We start from the raw sequence: 19197 nt of genomic DNA, 5'->3' as shown, positions 1-19197 counted from the left end.
ATATCACTAAGAAATACAATTTCTGAAGAAGAAATATTTTTAAATAGTATGGAAACACTTGTTATTCTGTCATGACGTTATTCTGTATGAGGGAATAATTGAGGGTTTTTTTCCCTGAAACAATAAGAATTTTTTTTTAATTTATCTATGCAAACTCTTGTGAAACTAATTTTTAGCCAGAGTAACCCAGGGAAGAAGCTTCACTTTTTGAAGATTCAATGGCTCTTTCAATATCTAGCCAAGAATCTGACAAGATATTACAGCTTGAATGTTTCACTTTTCCACTCCAGGCTGTCTGCGTCTGAGGTTCTATTTTAGGCCTCATTTCCACATCTGAAAAAAGTGCTTGAGGATAGCAAAGGTAAGGGTATGGACTAATGAGCTGCAGCCTGAATTCCTGGAGTCAGGCAGGAAAACTTGCAAGGAATGATCTTGTCCATGAACTGCTGTACCTTTTTGCCCCTGATTGTGGAGAACATAAGGACAGCCTTTTAAGGGGGAGAGGAGACATAGCTTGAATGAATGTATATATCATTGCATCTTTCAGTCTGAGATTAGGAAAAAGTCAAACTCTAATTCAGCATTATATTAGCTTGAGAGTTCTCTTCTAGCGCTTGCAAGATGCACCTGCCTTATCCTGGTATCCAAAAAAGTGATGCTGTATGTGCCACACCTTGCATATTTACAAGCAGTTCCCTAGGAGGAAGCTGAAGACACCTCTGCCTGCTGCTCTCACCACCACAGCTACGTTCTCCCGTCTTTTTTTCTTTTTCTTCTTTTTTTCCTTGCAATGAGAGCTTTCCGTTTGGAGTAAATGCCAGTTTGACATGATAGAAGTCATCCCTTTCTGAGACCAGACTAGAATCATGTCGTCTAATGCTCGATGATCAGATCATGAATGTTTTTCCTGGCTTCAGCTGAGTTAATCTGCTGAATACCCTTTGTCATGCGTAACAGATCCAGGACCTGACCCTTGATCAAAGACTGACTGCTAGTACTGAGAAGAGGAAAAATGAGTTTTGAATTCTGAAATGACTTAAAACTTTTGCATCTGCTGCACTTATTTTGATGCTAAAGTCCAGTATTTGAGTCAGATTTGTCCACTGTTATAAACATAAGCATCATTCTGTAACATAATATCAAGTCACATGTAAAATTTGATATCCGTTTGTTGATATCCACTTGGTGCTACTCTAAAGGCTTAGATCTATACATAGAAAATAGAAGAATCAAGATTTAACTAACAAAATTAAGATCTCCTCACAGGTTGTATACTTTGCATAGTATCCATAAAGAGCAGCAGCCTCTAAATAGTATTATAAAAAATAAACATTACATATATTTCTCTAAGGAAATAATTCCTAACACCTAGTTCAGAAAGTTTCTCTATTTAGTATATTGCTTTCCACTAGAAATCATTTAAAGTGCAACTGTCAGGTAAATAAATACCTGTGCAGTACTGAAGGATTTTTTTTTTCTTCTACTAATGCAGATAATAGAATAAATTCTGTGAATAATTTATTTTGCTATATAATAACTGTTTTGCTGTACCCTAATACATGACTGAACTATTTTCTTATTCCTTTTCAATATTTTTCAATATAAAGCTGTGAAAAATTCACAGAAATAGTCACTGGAGCATTTAAGTCACATTTGATTGGAGAGGTGAAAAAGAAATAATAACTAGTTTATTGAGGAGAAGTAAATTTCTGGAGAAAAAAAATGCACTGAAACCTGTGTCTTCCAGAAATCCTGTTAAACTTAGGGATTATTATCTTTTCTTGACAATGGACTTTGGCTTTTCTTAAGAGGCTCTTCTTTAATGATTACTCTTTCCTCAGAAAGTCATGCTCATTTATCTATAAAAAATCATTATAGTCCAGTAGTATAAGGAACTGGAGGTATTTCTTAGAGTTTCAAAATAGATCATTCTCTGGGGACACAGAGTCCTCCCCATGGGATTGTTCTTCCCTGGAAGTGCCAGGTCACATCAGGGCACCCGGTGGCAATTGTAGCCAGGGGTAAAGACCCTTCCAGTCCTTCTGCTTCCCTCTGTTTTCACTGTAGGATGCAAAGTTCGTGGAGTTGCTTGCAAACATAATTGTTCACTTCGAGAGCATTTTTCAGGAGAAAAATGCATGGTTTACACTGAGAATTGGGTTTTCTTCTACAAAGACAGCCAGAAAGTCGCATGGGAAGAAACACTTAATCTGAAATCCTGGATTTTGAATAGTGATATTATCAAGAAAAAAATCCAGCTTAAAATCATATGTCAGTTATCATTTACCCCTCCAAAACTATACTGCAGTGGATGAGGGTCCCTCTCTATTATGTGGCTGCAATTGCCCAAGGCCCTGAGCCATCCTCACATCTTCCCAGCTGCCTCTCTCCTGGGCCCCTCCACAGGTCCATGCCAGCCACCCAGCATGTAGGGCTGGCTCCAGTCCTACAGTTCCCTTGAATTTTATTGTATAGGGAAAAGTAGGATATAGGAAAGTATTTTGCTGCTTCTCTACCCAGGGAGTATCTTCCTCTGAAACCTGTAAACTTGCAGCAGTGGACAGACATCAGGGCGGAGCAAATACAAGACACATCACATCCTGACATCATAACTGGAGAGTGCTCCAAAACAGGACATTTCCCAGTTCCACCTTTCAACAAGTATTTGCCCCCGTGTCTATGTGGAAAATAGAGATGACCAAATAAATAATTTTCCAGAAATGGCACAGATATGATGTACGAGGATGTTTTTATCCAGCTATCACTCAAAATAAATGATTGGCTGCTGCAGTCAGACCACAAGCTGGACAGCCCAAGCAATAGCACTCATAACAGATAGGAGTGGGGTGAAGGTGTGAAACAGGTGGTGCCAATCTGCTTGAGACAGAACAAGATGGACAGGCTGCTGTGCTCTTGGTGTGGAGACAAAGGAAATAAGGCTGTCCTTTGGTCATCTCTGTTTTTTAGCTGACATTGCCAATGAAAGACTGTGTGAGAGAGAGGGAGTACGCATGAGGGTGAGCATGACAGGGAAGGGGAGGAGACTGACTGAGGGAAGGCAGGACTAGGCTGCACTGTGGACATTCATACTGCACTGGCTATTTGAGATCCTTACAGGGAAGAGTAGAATACTACTCTTGACTAATAACCAACAAATAAACATAACTAATTTCTGAGAAAACATGACTTATTTTCTGTTTGGCTTACAGATTTGAAGACTAAGGCTGTTAAATTTGGTTTTTCTTTTTATTTGCTGAACAAGTCAAGTGGTCGTAAAACTTGTGGACTGGCAGAAGGGCAAGCTGTGCATTCCAGTGTATCTCAGCAAAAGACAGCAGTAAAGGACTGAACAAAACAGCAACATTACATTCTACTTTTTTTTAAAATGAGTAAAAGGTACAGCAAAAGTAGGGCACTTTTTGCATGAATCAAAAAGCACTTTGGGGAGAAAGAAGTAGAAGCTGTGAAGGAAAGAGGGGGTTGAGATCTCACTGCAGGTTATTTAAGAATAAAGAAGCAGAACATACTTTAAGGGAATGAAAAAGTAATGTGTGCTTCACTATTTCTATGCTGTTAAAAGCTTCAGAAACCAAAGTCATCTGATTTGGTCTTCAACTGTTAATAAATCATAGACATACCACCTTAACCCTGCAAAAGAAGCATTTGGAAACAGGCAGCAATCCTAGGAATAGACAGATGATATGTACTTGACAGGATTGCTATTAAGGGTCCATACAGAAGGTCTGTGCTGTTCATGGGCAGCTTTAATGAGCATCCCTAGTTACCATAAAGCTGAGGATCACAAACCTTCACTCACTTGTGCTTACTTCTTTTGTCACCTTCACTTTTCATTCTTAATATACTTCAAAGGTTTCTCTTAATCCTGTTTGCCTATATAATTTCAGTCTCTTTATGTGCTCACATCCTTATCTTTATATAGATTAGAGTGCAGTATTAATACACGGCAAAAAGGTTTTGTGCATTTTTCTGCAGAGAATAGCTCCTCTTGAACTGTTTGTTATATTCTTTGTTATCATTGCACTCCCTCAATTACGATCTTTTCTTTTCTTTCCCCAAGCTTAAAATAAATCAAGTTAATCAAAAAGAGCTAGTCATAGTTAAAATAATCCATCAAAATAAGTAAATAAATAGCATTTTGCTTGCAACTGTACAATATATTTTGTTTGAAAGAATCAGGTGGAAGAGCTGGCCTGCTCTAATCTTGCCTCTAATACATGTGAGGTGGCCTGAGATGAGGCGGAAAGGAACTGGGCCATTGCTTTTCCATAGGTCTTTGCCCTTACAGACCTTCCCATCTGTCATACATATGAGAGCCTAAAGTCTAATGCTTTACTAAAATCTCATGACTAATTTAAATTCAGGTATATGAGCTCGAGTAAAGGTTCAGACCCTTATTCGTGTTGCCTTTGCTGTAGAGAGCAGAGATGCTCTGCAGTGAGACCTCAACAAATCAGATAAGCAATCACCAATTGTATGAAGTTTAACGAGGAAAAGTGTTGGATTCTACATGTGGGGGGACAGGGCAGCCCTGGTTGTGTGTATAGCCTAGGGAACAAGAGGCTGGAGACCAATGCTGTGGAAAGGAACCTGGTCCTGGTCGATGGAAAGTTGCATGTGAGTCAGCAGTGCCCTGGAAGCCAGGAGGGCCAACCCTGCCCATCAGGCACAGCATCGCTGGCTGGGCAAGGGAGGGGATTATCCCACTCTGGTCTGAGCTGGGGTGGCCTCACCTCAAGTGTTGGGGGCAGTTTCGGGCTCTTCAACAAAAAAAAGACATTAAGCCATTAGAGATTGTCCAAAGGAGGCCATGAGGAAGGTGAAGGGCCTTGAGGGGAAGCTGTATGAGGAGTGGCTGAGGGCACTTCATCTGTTCAGCCTGGAGGAGAGGGGACTGAGGTCAGACCTCATTGTGGTCTTCAATATCCTCACGAGGGGAAGAGGAGGGGCAGGTACTGATCTGTTCGCCCTGGTGACCAGGGACAGGACTTGAGTAGATGGCATGAAGCTGAGCCAGGGGAGGTTTAGATTGGATATCAGAAAAAGGTTTTTTACCCAAAGGGGATTGAGCACTGGAACAGGCTTCCCAGGGAAGTGGTCATACCACCAAGCCTGACAGAATTCAAGAAGTGTTTGGACAGTGCTCTCAGGCACATGATGGAATTCTTGGGGTGTTCTGTGCAGGTACTTGATGATCCTGATGGGTCTATTCCAACTCAGCATATTCTGTGATTCTGTTTTTATCCTTCCTGAAGGATAAGATTCTCTTCTTTTCTGTCCTGAAGGAGGATAAGAAGTGGTAAACAGAAGAAGAGGTGATGAAAACTTCTAAAGGGTGCCAAAAAAACCTTATTACATAAAGTGAGCATTAGTGTTGCTATGACCCAGCCCACTGCGGGGCTGGGGCAGCGAGATGCCAATCAACCCCGGACCCTCCCCTGGAAGACACAAACTCGGAGGGTGGGTCGAGGGGCGGCTCAGAAGCTTAAGCCGCATCCCCCCTGGGCTGTGCCCAGGTCCAAGCTGCCTACCCCTGTTCAGGAAAATTCTCAGTTACTCGGTTGTTCACTGGTTCTCTGTTATAACTCCCACCTCTTGGTTTCTCCCAGTGGTTCTTGTTGAATTGTATCCTCCCCCTGGCTTGTAACTCATTGATTGTTTTCCCCACGGTTTTCAAACCCCCCTATAAAACTGAGGGAAAAGCTCCTGGCGAGATCCCCAATTAATATCATAGCCATGTTCTGGTTGCAAAACTTCTGACAATAAACCTGTTGGAAGCCAGACCAGAACCCCCTCTCTCTTCCTTTATCTCCGAACTAACGTGAGCCTGTATCATTGGCTCCTGTCGTGTCTCCTCTGCAAAGAAGCCAGCTAGCAAGCCCAGCTAGCACTTATCCTGATGCTGAAGTCTTTTCTGCGACGTACAGAAGTAACACAGCTGGACTCTCTCTGATTGAGGGCACACCAGAACTCGTGCAACGAGCACAGAACTGCATTACATTAGGAATTGGAGAAAATATATTTGGAAAACAGCATTTGCCCCTAGATAATGGCTAGTGGAGGCATTTGTGTGCAATGCCACCTCAGCCTGTTTCATAAGAGCTGAGCATGTGCTTGGCATCTTATGTGAAGCTGTACGTATGATATGCTGCCACAGTAATTGCTTTGAAATCAGACAAAGGGATATCATAACAGTGTGAATGGCTGTAAAAAAGTCTCTGAAATTTGCTTATGCAAAGTATTACTCCAACATCTGTTGATTCTGTTTGATGAATTGGTCAGTTTTTCCTGTTCATGTGCTGTTGACTCCAGGATAGCAGGACACATTTGTTTTACTTGCATAGGGAAAGCAGAGGTGTAACTCAGGCATAATTGAATGAAATTTGTGCCCTGCTTGTCTGGGGACAGATAGGGGAAGCAGATTACTTTTCAGACACAGACTCAAGAAAGCATCTCTGCACAGGTACTGCACAGGGACTCTAGCTCTCAGCAGTACCTTCTGATTTTGACAGGGTAAACTAAAGTAATACCTCTGGGTCACCCCAATTGTTAGGAACCATAATGAAGAAAACGAAACCTCAGCTGGAGGCATACATTAGCAGCTCTTTTTATTTCCTTTAGGAGTATATAAATAATTGCTCTCTCCTCCAAAGTGAATGCCTTCCTGATGCCCAGGAGAAACATTTGCAGGGCACTGTGACTGTGCTTGCAGGCTGTTGCCTATCACCAAACCTATAGGAATATGGGGTCACCAGGATTTTGGTTTGGGAGCTCCAAATTCCACCAATGAGGGCTTAGGCTGGGTTCACTCAGTATGTGAAAAATCAAAATTTAAATGGAAGGCATTTATAGCTAAATAGAGTACCTTTGTGCTGTTAATTTTCTTTCCTGCTGCCTGCTGAAGCTTTTCTCTCACAAGTGACAGAAAAAGCAGATAAATCTTGTTAGTACCTAGGTGACAGCTTAAATCACAGAAGTTTTTGTTTCATTGTTTATTTTAAATAAGTTTCTTAAATGCTGGCAAATATCCCAGATTTCTTCACTGAAAGGGTTGCAAGGCATTGGAATAGGCTGCCCAGGGAAGTGATGGAATCACCACTGTTGGCATGTCCAAAAAGCATAGGGATAGGGACATGGTTTAGTGGTGGACTTGGTAGTGCTGGACTTGATGATCTTAGAGGTTTTTTCCAGCCTTAATGATTCTATAATTCTACGAAATATCACATTTTGCGTGATTGTGCCTGCATCTTATTATATAAAATGTGATTGCTTCATGGCTACCTGGTCGTCCTTTCATTTTGTGTGTTTTTGTGTGCACATGTATGTATAAAAGTACAAATCACAGAATATTCTGAGTTGGAAGGGACCAACAAGGATCATCAAGTCCATCTCTTAAGTGAATGGTTTTTACAGGGATTGAACCCACACCTTGGTGTTATTAGCACCCTATGTATGTTTGTGAAATATGGGGATCATGGAGATTTCATGTATATTACTTTTTCCACTAGTCATGTTGGTTTTGTTTGGGATTTTGCTTTTTTCCTTGTATATCAAAATACTTTGGGGTGGTTCTCTGCTTAAGCTGCAAGGAATTTAATGTTATTTTTATGCAGTCTGAGTCATTTCCTCATTGGGAATCTTGACTCCAAGTACACATGTTGAACTGTTTTGGAAAGCTGACCCCTGAAATTATACATGTAAAAGAAAAATATTATGACAGTAAAATGCTATCTAGGAATAATAGTAATTAAGACTTTGAAATTAAGGACATTGCAAATGAACATCCATTTAGCAATAAATTCTAAACCATGATTTTTTGCTGTATGTGAAGGCCTGTGGTGGAAAACTGCAGTTTTAATGCAGTATATATTGCTGAAGAGAGATGAGCATTTTGTCCTCACATGACACATGAAGCTCTTTAAACACATCTCTCTAAGATGAATAGCTTATATTTTATTTTATTTTATTTTATTTTATTTTATTTTATGTAAATGTGAATGTAAATGTAAACAGGCCATCTCTCCATTTAATCTTTATTCAATGCTGCCTTGATGGAACGAAAACTTAGAAGTGGAATAAATCTTGCCTGTTCCCTGCAGGCTTGAGAACAGATCAATTATTTTGCTTCTATTTTGGGTTCCTTTTAAATCTGTGACAGGGCAACTGAAAAATTCAGGGTAAATCACTTGCTGTTGATAGTCTGATAACATCACAGTGAAAGAATTTTTGGCATGCAGATGAAAGGAATTGTTTTTCAGCATTCTGGCTTTTGTAACTGATCTTCTTGGTTCTCCTTCTTGTACATACCACACCCAGTGCAGAGTAGTAGCTTGCTGAATTTTTGGATAATCTATTTACTACTGTTTGGGTTTTCCCCTGCTTGTGTCAAAGTCTGGGGTTTTTTTGGTTAGGGGATTTTCTGCTTTGGCTTTTTGTTGGATGTTTTTTAATTAGCATACTTGTTTTATCTTTGGTGTTGTAACATCTGTGGAATATTATCTTTTGCTTTCTCATTAGAGGAGGGAAGGAAAAATAAAGGGCAGAAGTCTCTTTTAGATTTACTTTTTGAATAGGCTTTCTCTGCGGGTGAAGACTTGGGAACAGGACTTCTGATGTGATGCCTAACTCCAGTAAACGGGCTGCATGGCTCTGGATTAGTAATTCACGCTTTCATCTTCTTTTTCCATTGGAAAGAAAAATAAAAAAGATCGGGTGCTGAACTGGAGCTGTTGGAAAAGACATGGCTAATCAGCTTTTTAACAGGTAGCCAAAGGTTGCTGCATCTAGTGGTGCTGCATGGGGAAACACTTTCAGATTCCACTTACAAATGCAAAAATACACATGTTGCCATATCCCTACGCCTTTTCTCAGCTCCATCGCTATAATTTGACAGGCATTTGTAGTTACGACCTAGATGCTCTTTATAGGCTGTAAATCTTTGATTTAAAACTAGGACAAGTTGTAGGACACTTTGTTCTCAAAATGTTGTCTAACCTGGTAATTTAATTATGCTAACAGAAAGGAGCCCTCACAGGACTATTTCTCCTGACTACTGGCATGTTCATTAAATATTTGTGAATTCATTTTGCAATATGCATAGTTCTTTATAATTTTTCTTCCTAAGATATGATGACTAAGCATAGCTCCATGACACAGAAACAGCTGAGAACTGACAAGTCTGGAGAAGAAATGAGATAGAAATAATCTGGAAATAATAACAAAGAGTTTGGAACACAACTGTATATAAGGCTTGGACTAATACTGTTTTGAAAACAAGTGGCTTGGAAGGAGTCAGTTTTTTCTTTTTGGAGCTATGAGTGAAATTTGCAGTACAGGATTTGATCTGCTTTTATATTGATGTGATGGAGACATAGGCAGTGTGATTAAACATCTTGCTTATAAATCAGTAGTAGTAAAAATCATAGAAAGAGTACCACTCTTACACTTTACTTTCATATTTGCACCACGACTTTCTCAGGAGTTGACTAATTTAGAAAAAAGACATAAGGACTATATATAATTTATTGAGTAAACACCTTTAAAATTGGGGTAAAACTCCTATACCAACACCATTTTGTTGTTTGTGTTCTAGTGAATAGTATTTCTGGGCTTTGTGTGGGTTTAGATGGTGTCAAAATAATAGCTAAATAGAAAATACTGAACTCAAAACCACTTCAAGCTTTGATATTGGTTCCTCTGTTTTTTGGAATAACTCAAGATAGGTGTAAGTTGAATGGCAAATTCAGCAACTTCCCACATTATTAAGGAGAATGAATCAGCATTAAGAAAGTACCTCTGTTATTTTTTTAAAGGTTCACAATCTACTTGACACGTATTATAATTATACTGATGTATAGTATATATTTATTTTTATATTATATTTTTACTTATATGGCATTATATATTATATGTATTATATAATAAATTATACTATATTTGTATTATATAAGACTTAGCAGAATTATACACATGCCAGGAATCCAGTATAATTCTTGCTGTCCATCTTTTTAACTCCCTAATCTTGCTTATACAGGTGTGGTAACTGTCTCAGTTCTGCACTGTCTTACTGAAAGAAAGCTGACAAAGATGTGGCTGTGTTACTGAATTCAAACTAACGTAGAGAAAACAAAATTAATCTAGTTTTTTGTAAGCAAAGATCAGGACTTTTTTTTCCAAGAATGGAATTAACTAAGCTGTCCTAATATTAAATTATAATTAATAATATAATTAGCATATTGTTATTTTATAGAATATTAATTAATATTTAAATAGTAAAGTAACTCCTAAGATAATGTAAAGTAAAACATGCTTTTGATGCTTAGTGAAAGATTTTTTGTAGTTGTTGCTGTTCTGTATAAAGTTTCCTGGAAGTGGGCAGGTGATGCTCCACATCCTACCTCTTCATGCACACGTGGTAGACAGAAATCAGAATATGTCAAGAGATTGCTTTCCTACTAGGGAATCAGCGGTCTGGATTTATCACATGATGATATGAAATGGAAGAAAAATTATTTCTGAAGACAACCTTAGATAATGTTCAGAGGAAATAAAAAATTGCATATATTTATTTTCTATAGCATCTCAGTTTGAAAAAACTGGGAACATGTTACCCTCAAGATAACTCAAAATGAGATACTCCTGCCTAATTTCATAAATCTCTTCACACGAAACATCACCCAATCTCATAAATTCTTCACAGTTTTAGTTCAAATTCTGTTGTCATTGAAGTCCTGTGTAAATCGGTAGGAAACATTAGAAAACCAATGCAATTGCTTTTTAATTCCATGGACTGGTATGTAATTCTACTCAGTGCCACCATAACTGTCATGATACATTGTTTTGATTAATTAATTACACGGTCTTCTATAGATAAATGACTTGTAAATTGAGAATTTCTCTCACTTTTTACTAAATGAATAGAGAAAAAGCCAGTGGCATTGCCTGCAAGAGCAAGTTGACAGTGGTGTCACCAGGCTTTGAAGAAGATTTTGCTGCTGAAATACATTCACACAAATGCATACTTCTCTCATGCTCAACTTAAATATACCACATCTGCTATGTATTAATTCTTGGTATTTTTCATAGACTAATGTGGTATGCTTTAATTTTTCAGTGGATGAAGCTCCTGGTTCTAAATCTCATATTAATGAAGAAAATCAAACCATGATGAAAGTCTTTGGGACAAATGAAGAAGATTCTACATCTTATGACATTGTTCTCCTACATCTTAATGGTATCTCCTGTTTCTGCTGCTTGTCTCCAATCTTTTCTTTGCCTTTGTAAAAGCTGTAAATCCTCTGGAAAAAAGGAGTAGTGCTATTTCTCACAGAAGCAAGGCTTCACTTCTGACTATAACTGCACAGTTATATTCAAGTACAATCTTAGAATCATAGAATGATTTGGGCTGGAAGGGGCCTTAAAGATTACCTGCCACAGGCAGGGACACTTTCCATTACATGAGGTTTCTCAAGGCCCCATCCAATCTGGCCTTGGACACTTCCAGGGATGGGGCATCCACAACTTCTCTGGGCAAAAGTATTTCCATGTGAGAGTGTGCATATGTCACTTTTGTGAACATAAATAACCTGTGTGAAGCCATTTGTAAGGCAAAAAAGAAGTTGGATCAAGACAAGAGCAGATATCTGAGAGGTACAATAAATACAAGGTAAGGTATGGTGAAAAATAGAAGGCTGATCAGGTGCTTAAAGAATTTAGAAATTACTGGGTCTTGGTCTATGTGATTTTGTTTTTCATTTTGGAGAGTTATAAGTTTTAGAGCAATTTCACTAAAAAATTAATGGAGATGACCTACACTTTATGAAACTATTTGCTATACTTTTCACTGGGATTACTTTACATCATTGCTGCTGCTTTAAAACTCTGATATTACAGATGATGTTGTCAGAGTCATCATAAATAAATAAAGGTATGAAGTGTGTATGTATGTGTGTAAGATGCCCTGCCAGGCAGGTTGCAAAAGGGGGGGTGCGGGAGTGGCAGACAGAAGGAGAAAGTAGAGGTACTTTGTGGGGGCCAATGGGCCTACGGACCAAAGGACAAAGGGAGTCCATTGGTGGGACCACCCCTAAGTCCAGAGATCCCTCCCCATGTTAGGGTGACTGAAAAGGCTTCCCTCCAGGATGCTTTGTTCATTATGTTAATGTACCCCCATTCTGCTTCCCTGGTGGGCCCATTGGCCTCCCCAGCCCTTGTTACCTTACAGGTCCCCGATCTAGAAGGTTTTCCACTCCCTGTTCCCCCTTTGGCCCTTGCCCCCTCACCACTCCCCCAGAGTTTCCCTATTGGCTCCCATACCCTAGCCCTGCCTGTGTACCACCCTCATGCCCCCAGATCACTGGTCTCTGATGCATTCTCTGCTCCCCTATATAAACCTGGACTTCATCCCTGGACCCCTTCATGCACGTGGCTGCATTAAACCTCTCCCGTGGAACTCCATGAGAAGATCCTTCCTGGCTCTTTACCCTCAATCCATTCCTGGAGCTATCTGTGGGGGGGGGGGGGACGACATGTATGCAAGTGTGGTGGCCTCGCCGAGCAGCTTCCTCCTGGAGATGCTTTTGGGAAGGTCACAGCACTTTACCGTCAGCCCATGCTGCGGCAGTACTTTGTTATACATTGCTGCTGGCAATGCCTGTTATTAATGTAGTTGTAAAGCATAGTGTCTCCTGTGAAATCTTCAGTCAAAGCTTTTGAAAAAAATGGTCATGTGTGGCTATGTGTCTTTTTCAGGTACAGCAACATAAATCCATTTTCCTGTTCTCTTCTCTAATAGCTCCTTGAACAGACAAAATAACCCAGCAAGGAAATAAGACACCATGCTGAAAAATTGTCTGCCTTCTACAGTTCTCCATCTGGAAAATACATCAGGTAGAAAGAAAAACAGTAAATCAGGAACAGTGGGGACTTACAAAAATGAAGTTAATGCTAACTTAGTTAGAGGAGACTACAGAATGAGAATGATCTTTTCTTTTTTTTTTTAGCTCCCATCACCCCACTCCTCATCTGGAAAACAAAAAGTCAAAAGTAACAGGAAAAAATACTGCCACAGAGCTGGGTGATCCTAGTGTGGGGATCATGTAACCTGGTTTTTCATTTACATGGTATCCTTGAGTGTGTGTGTTGATGTAGAAATGAGTATGTTCCTTATGGTTTAGAAGCAGATCACTTTCTCAGTACTCCAGCTACGTGTGTAACTATTCTCAATCTGCCTGAGTCCTGTGGATGCGAGTTGGAAACAGAGTCTGTTCCTGCAGACTGGGGCTTTGATTCTCCTACTGTAGTAGATAAGCAAATCCCAATTAGATTGATGGAGATTTATTGATGTCTTTTGGTGGGGGGGAAATTTGGGTTTCTGCTTGTTACAAGGGACTTAAAGAAGGGTTGAAGATCAGACTTCATAGACAAGGATGACTAAAGAGATTATTTTATTCTCCTTATGTACAAATTTAAACCTCTTTTTAGTGGTGAACTTCAATTCTTGTTTGTTCAAAAGGTAGTTGAACTTGTAGTGCACTTGTAGTGCAGGGGCACTGCTGTCACATTAGCGAAGCTTGGGAGAAGCCTCTTTTTTCTTTCAGAGGAGAAGATGGAGCAAAGTACTCTCTTCTCTTGAGGGATTGGAAATGTCATCTGAGTCTTTGCAGCACAGATTTATTTACTCAAAATTAGTATTGCAGATTAGAAGCTGTCATGGTTTGACACTGGCCAAACATCAGGCACCCATGGAAAACCACTCACTCTCCCTCCCCTGCTACCGCTGGGCAGAGGAGAGAAAATTTAAGGAAGGGTTCGTGAGTTGAGATAAGGACTGGGAGAAAAACACTCCAAGGGCAAAAGAGGCTCAGCTTAGAGGTACAAAGTGAGTTTATTACTAACAAAATCAGAGCAGGATAATGAGAAGTGAAATAAACCCTTAAAAACACCTTTTTCCCCAACCCCTCCCTCCTTCCCACCAACAGCACAGAGAGACAGGACATGGGGGTTTTGGTCAGTTTGTCACCCAAGGTTTTCTTCCGCTTGGCTCAAGGAGAGAAGTTGCTCCCCTGTGAGACTGTGGGGTCTCTCCCAGGGGAGACAGTTCTCCACGAACCTCTCCAATGTGGTTCCGATCTCATGAGCAGCAGTCCTGCCAAAACTGCTGCAATGTGAATTCCTCCCATGGGCAAACAGTCCTCCCAAAACTGCTACAGAGTGGGTCACTCTTCCACGGGGTGCAGTGCTCCAAGGACAGGCTGCTCCAGCCTGGAAGCAGGGGCCCCCTCTCTCCACTGGGTCTCCCACTGGATCACAGCCTCTTCCAGGCATCCACCTGCTCCGGCGTGGGCACCTCCCCCACGGGCTGCGGGTGGATCTCTGCATCCTGCTTGGATCCCCATGGGCTGCAGGGGCACGGCTGCTTCACCATGGTCACCACCACAGCCTGTGGAGGAATCTCAGCTCTGGTGCCTGGAGCACCTCCTCCCCCTCCTTCTTCACTGACCTTGGTGTCTCCATGTAGTTTCCCTCACAGGTTTTCACCTCCTCCTCTTCTCTGGCCCCCACCTTTATTTTGATTTCTTCTTAAATATGTTATCACAGAGGCATTACCATCATCCCTAGCAGCATGTCCATCTTCAGAGCCATCAGGGATTGGCTCTGCCAGACATGGCGGAAGCTTCCAGCAGCTTCTCACAGAAGCCACCTCTGTGGCCCCCTTGCTATCAAAAAACAAGGCCAAGCAACACAAATGCTGTCCTGGCTTAAAAGCAATATAATATTTATAAAGAAGATTACAAACATATTTATAAAACTGGAGCTGTCAAAACAGATCAGTCAGGAGATAATTTTATCCAGTAGATGCACCTTACAGCCCTAAGACATTCACCTTTCTGGTCCAAGTTTTACTAAATTTGAAACAAATACTGAAATCCTCTTTTTCACCTCCTCAAGAGTAGTAACAACTGAGCCTATGAGACACAATAGGATTTTGTGCTATTAACTGCCTCCAAGCCCCTGACCTCATTTCAGAAGTGATTTTGCTGGCTTTTCCCTGGAAAACACTAGGGTGTCCAAAGCCACATCCATCTTGGAAGCACAAAGCACTGCCCCAGCTCACTGGGGACTGCAGCATCTCAAATGAACAATATTTGCTTCTTAAGCTGGCTTGAAGTCTCCTAAAGAGCAATGTGCTAAATTCATAGGATTTTAAGTAAGTCAGTATAGTTGAACAGTGGTGGTTTAATTAAAAGTTGAGACATTTTGTTCACTGCAAAAAAAGTGCACCACTGTAGAAATGCTTCTGTTTAGAACATCACCTGAATTTTCCTGAAGAAAACACAGAATAAAATAACTCAAAAAATTAGGTGAAGGATGAATCTAGGACAAACAGCAAATTTACAAAGTATGTTCATCATGAGTTTTGAAAGGAGATGGAGAAGGAAAAATTAAGAGGTAATAAAAACCAACAAACTTTCCCAACTCACATGAGATTTCAGGACATTTAAATGTGGTATCAAATGGGGTTCAAATATTTTAATAATTGCTGGGGAGTGGGGAGCCAGTTTGAACACTCTGAACCATTAACATCTGTATCTTATAAAAAGCATGGAAATAATATTTAGAGAAAATCAAAAGAGTACATAGGTTGTAGTGATATTGTAGCAGATAACAAATATTTATTAGGAAAGAAAAGTTCGTTGCTGTTTTATTTGAATTGGTACACTCACACTCACCATGATGTAAAAGTGTAATAATTGATATTACTACAAACAAATATTACTACAAACAAGTCCAATGAGATTTCAGTATGACAGACTTTCGGTAGGGTAAACAGCAGATTAGGGACAGAGAGACACAGAGCAAAATTACAGCTGTCTGTTGTTCTAGTCTAGGTGGTGACATCTCCTGTCTCTTGGAAATTCACCCTCTAGTCACTAATGGCAAAATTGCCATTAATATTAGTTCAGATTAGAAAGCATTTTGTAATGAGAATATGCTGAGATCTTTATTTACAAATTTTAAAATTAACAAGTTCTGTGTTTACATTCCACTAGCTTGTTTTTAAATAAAAGGATAACTCTAGTCACAAACATCTGTTTGTAGCTAGTTTAGCACTGTAAGAACTATGGTTTGTGCTATCATAACTAACTATATGAACTAAATGGGAACATCTGCTTCACCATCCCAGTGTCCTCCTCATACACCAAGAAAACGTGAATTACTATGAACACTCTCATACCACCAGTTTTATCCAAATCCTTTTCAAAACCACTTCAGAGGAATTACAAATATTGTATGGCTTAGAAAATAATGAAAGCTTAAAGTCCACAAACAGCCTCTGGACTTCTCTGAGACTGACTGTGAAGGGTAGCTTCCTCTAGCTCCTGTGAGGATTATAATGTATTGGAGGGAGAGCTGGATCAGTAATATTGTTAGCAACCCTAACAGAAGAGAGGGTTGGCTGAAGGACTGTAACTAGCTGTCTGCCTTTTCCTCTCTCATATAAATTTCAGTGATCTGTACATATCTGGTTTTCACCACACTTCCATGGGGCCTCAACTAAAGAGGATCTCTGTATCCTCCAAGGTCTTTCAGTATTATTACCAAACATTTAGCAGACTTGGATGACAGTCTCTGTGGCACAATACTCTAAACATATGTGTAGTAGTCCTACAATCTTGTTTGCAGATGGTCTAGATTTTGATTCTATGGATAGTGCCATGGATCTCAAGCATGGGAATACTGTCAGGGTTTGGGCAACTTTTGGTCATAATTCAAAACTAATTCAAGCAGTATTTAAATGCTTACTTGAAATATCTTTCCACTTGGAGATTTTATGCTGACAGTTGCAAAAATTATCCAAATTGTAGAATCATGGAAAAAAAGGTGTATTCTTATAGAAAATTGGCTCATTTTATTGCAACCTATCTAAAGCTCTCTAAAACTAAGAAAATACTGGCTATAGGATAAACTTGTTCAAAATAGAAAGATATTTCCATTTGACTTTTTATGGGGATTCATTTTTAATTTCCAAAATATTTTTTAAATTGCTTCTCTCCTTTGGCTGTTTTTCACTGCCTGATTCTTTCTGACCAGAGTTGTTCACAAATGTGTTCACAAACACAAAAAGTGTTTCTTTATTGATAATTACCAGATTACCTCTCTGATTTGGAGCTTACTTCTGTTCAGGCTGAAATCTCGGTTTGTCTCAGACATTTCCATGGGCCTAGCAGTTGTTCTAAATTGTGTATGACAAAAAAAGAGCTCTAAAATCTTTCACATCAAAGCAATCTGTGTCTCCTTGCTTGTGAACTCCAAGGAGTTCAGAAGTGCAGTCTAGTCCTCTTTGACATGCTAACGAAACATAACTGGAAGGACTGTTTTCCTGACTCATGCTATACATTGCAGGTAAGACTAAGACAATGCCAGCAGGTATTTTATAGCAAGCACTTGTCTCTACTGTTTCAGACCCACCCTGAGTCTCTGTTGTTGACTCCTGCTGTTTTGCCAAAGGGATGGAAAGAAGCTATTTCCTACACAAGGCTGAAATGTCTCATTGGAACTAACAAGGCCATTAGACTCCATGGTCAGCAGCCACCACTGTTTTAAGAGTTAAAAAAAGGAAAAAATTCAGCCACAGACAAGCAGATGTTGTGTTGTGATCACTGATCACCTTTGAATTTTTGGACTACTGCTTTGTATTTTCCCATCTCTTCATTGCCTTGTTGCCCTTTTCCTAGATATTAAGAGAAGTGAGATGGTACACACTGTTGATTATTTATATGCTCGGTGTGTGGCATTACGAGGCTAGAGCCTGTAGGACTTAAGATATAAAAATAGCTATCTGTCTTAGCTGAACTGATGGCAAGAGAATACAACTTCTCTAAAGACACATAATGAAGATGGAAGAGTTCAGTTCTCCATTCAGTGGGAAGAACTAATGAATAAATTTATCATAGAAACATGGGATGCTTTGGGTTGGAAGGGACCTTAAAGACCGTCTAGTTCCAACCTCCCTGCCATGAGCAGGGACAGCTTCCACTAGACCAGGTTACTCAGAGCCCAAATCTATATGTTTAGAAATGTTAAGGAATAGTAAGTTGTATGTCAGAAAGAAAACCAGAAAGAGATCTAAAATTACCTAATTGTTTGTAAGAAAGAATTTGATACAAATGTTTGGTTTTGATACTACAAATATTTTCTCATTGACATTAAACACCTGGCTTTTAAATGGAAAATTAACAGTAAAGAAGGTGATCCTGGTTTGCAATTCCATAAAGAGAGTAAGCAAAGCTCAATAACAAACATGTCCATCTATGTATCTATCTACAGATGTGGATAGATGTACATACATGTAATAGTATGCCTTACATGTTGAATTTTAGCCAGTTCCCAGATAATACTATAAGAAATTAATTTCAGTGACTGAAATTGATACACTTGGCAAAACACCAAGCGTTAGCCAGCAGTGAGGAGGCATAATATGTCCCAGCTAAGTGTTTATTGCAGAAATTACAGTTAATCTTCTTTTCTCCAATGCAAACTCCTGGAGCCTTTGCCACAACTAATACGAAAACATTTCTCCTGAATTTCATCAGATGGAGCTCTTTACAGGTGGAGCTGTTTGAGCAGCATGTCAGACATCTCTAAGTAGAATATACTGTGGCTACTGCTGCAGCACTAAAGCTGGACCCTTCCTGCTCCCCTGGGAATAGAAAGGACACGTGCAGAAGGACAGGAGGAGGTAGAATAGGGAGAGGGATGGTGGCTGACCACGGAGGAGAAAGCAGCCATGTTCCACTTTACTAGCATTGTCCCCGAGCCACACGATCTTGCTTCAGGAGCTGCCTTCATGTCCTCCTATTCGGAGAGCTCTGTGGCTTTCCCAACCCTGGAATTTTTTCCATTTAAGTCAGGATTCAGGCCTGCTCATAAGAAAATCACAGAATATTCTGAGTTGGAGGACACCCACAAGGATCATCAAGTCAGCTCTTAAGTGAATGGCCCACAGAAGGATCAAATCCACACTCTTAGCATTGTTAGTACCATGCTCTAACCAATGGAGCTAATGTCAGTGGCATTGGGGAATAATTCTCATCTATTTCTCTATTTTCCCTACTGATAATTTGGCTTCTAACTTCTGTAATTAAACTCTATGTATTTAATCGCTAAAATATATTG

Source organism: Corvus moneduloides, chromosome 6 (assembly GCF_009650955.1).
Source record: "Corvus moneduloides isolate bCorMon1 chromosome 6, bCorMon1.pri, whole genome shotgun sequence".
NCBI classification, from domain to species: domain Eukaryota; kingdom Metazoa; phylum Chordata; class Aves; order Passeriformes; family Corvidae; genus Corvus; species Corvus moneduloides.
Note: the sequence above shows the minus strand (reverse complement) of the source record.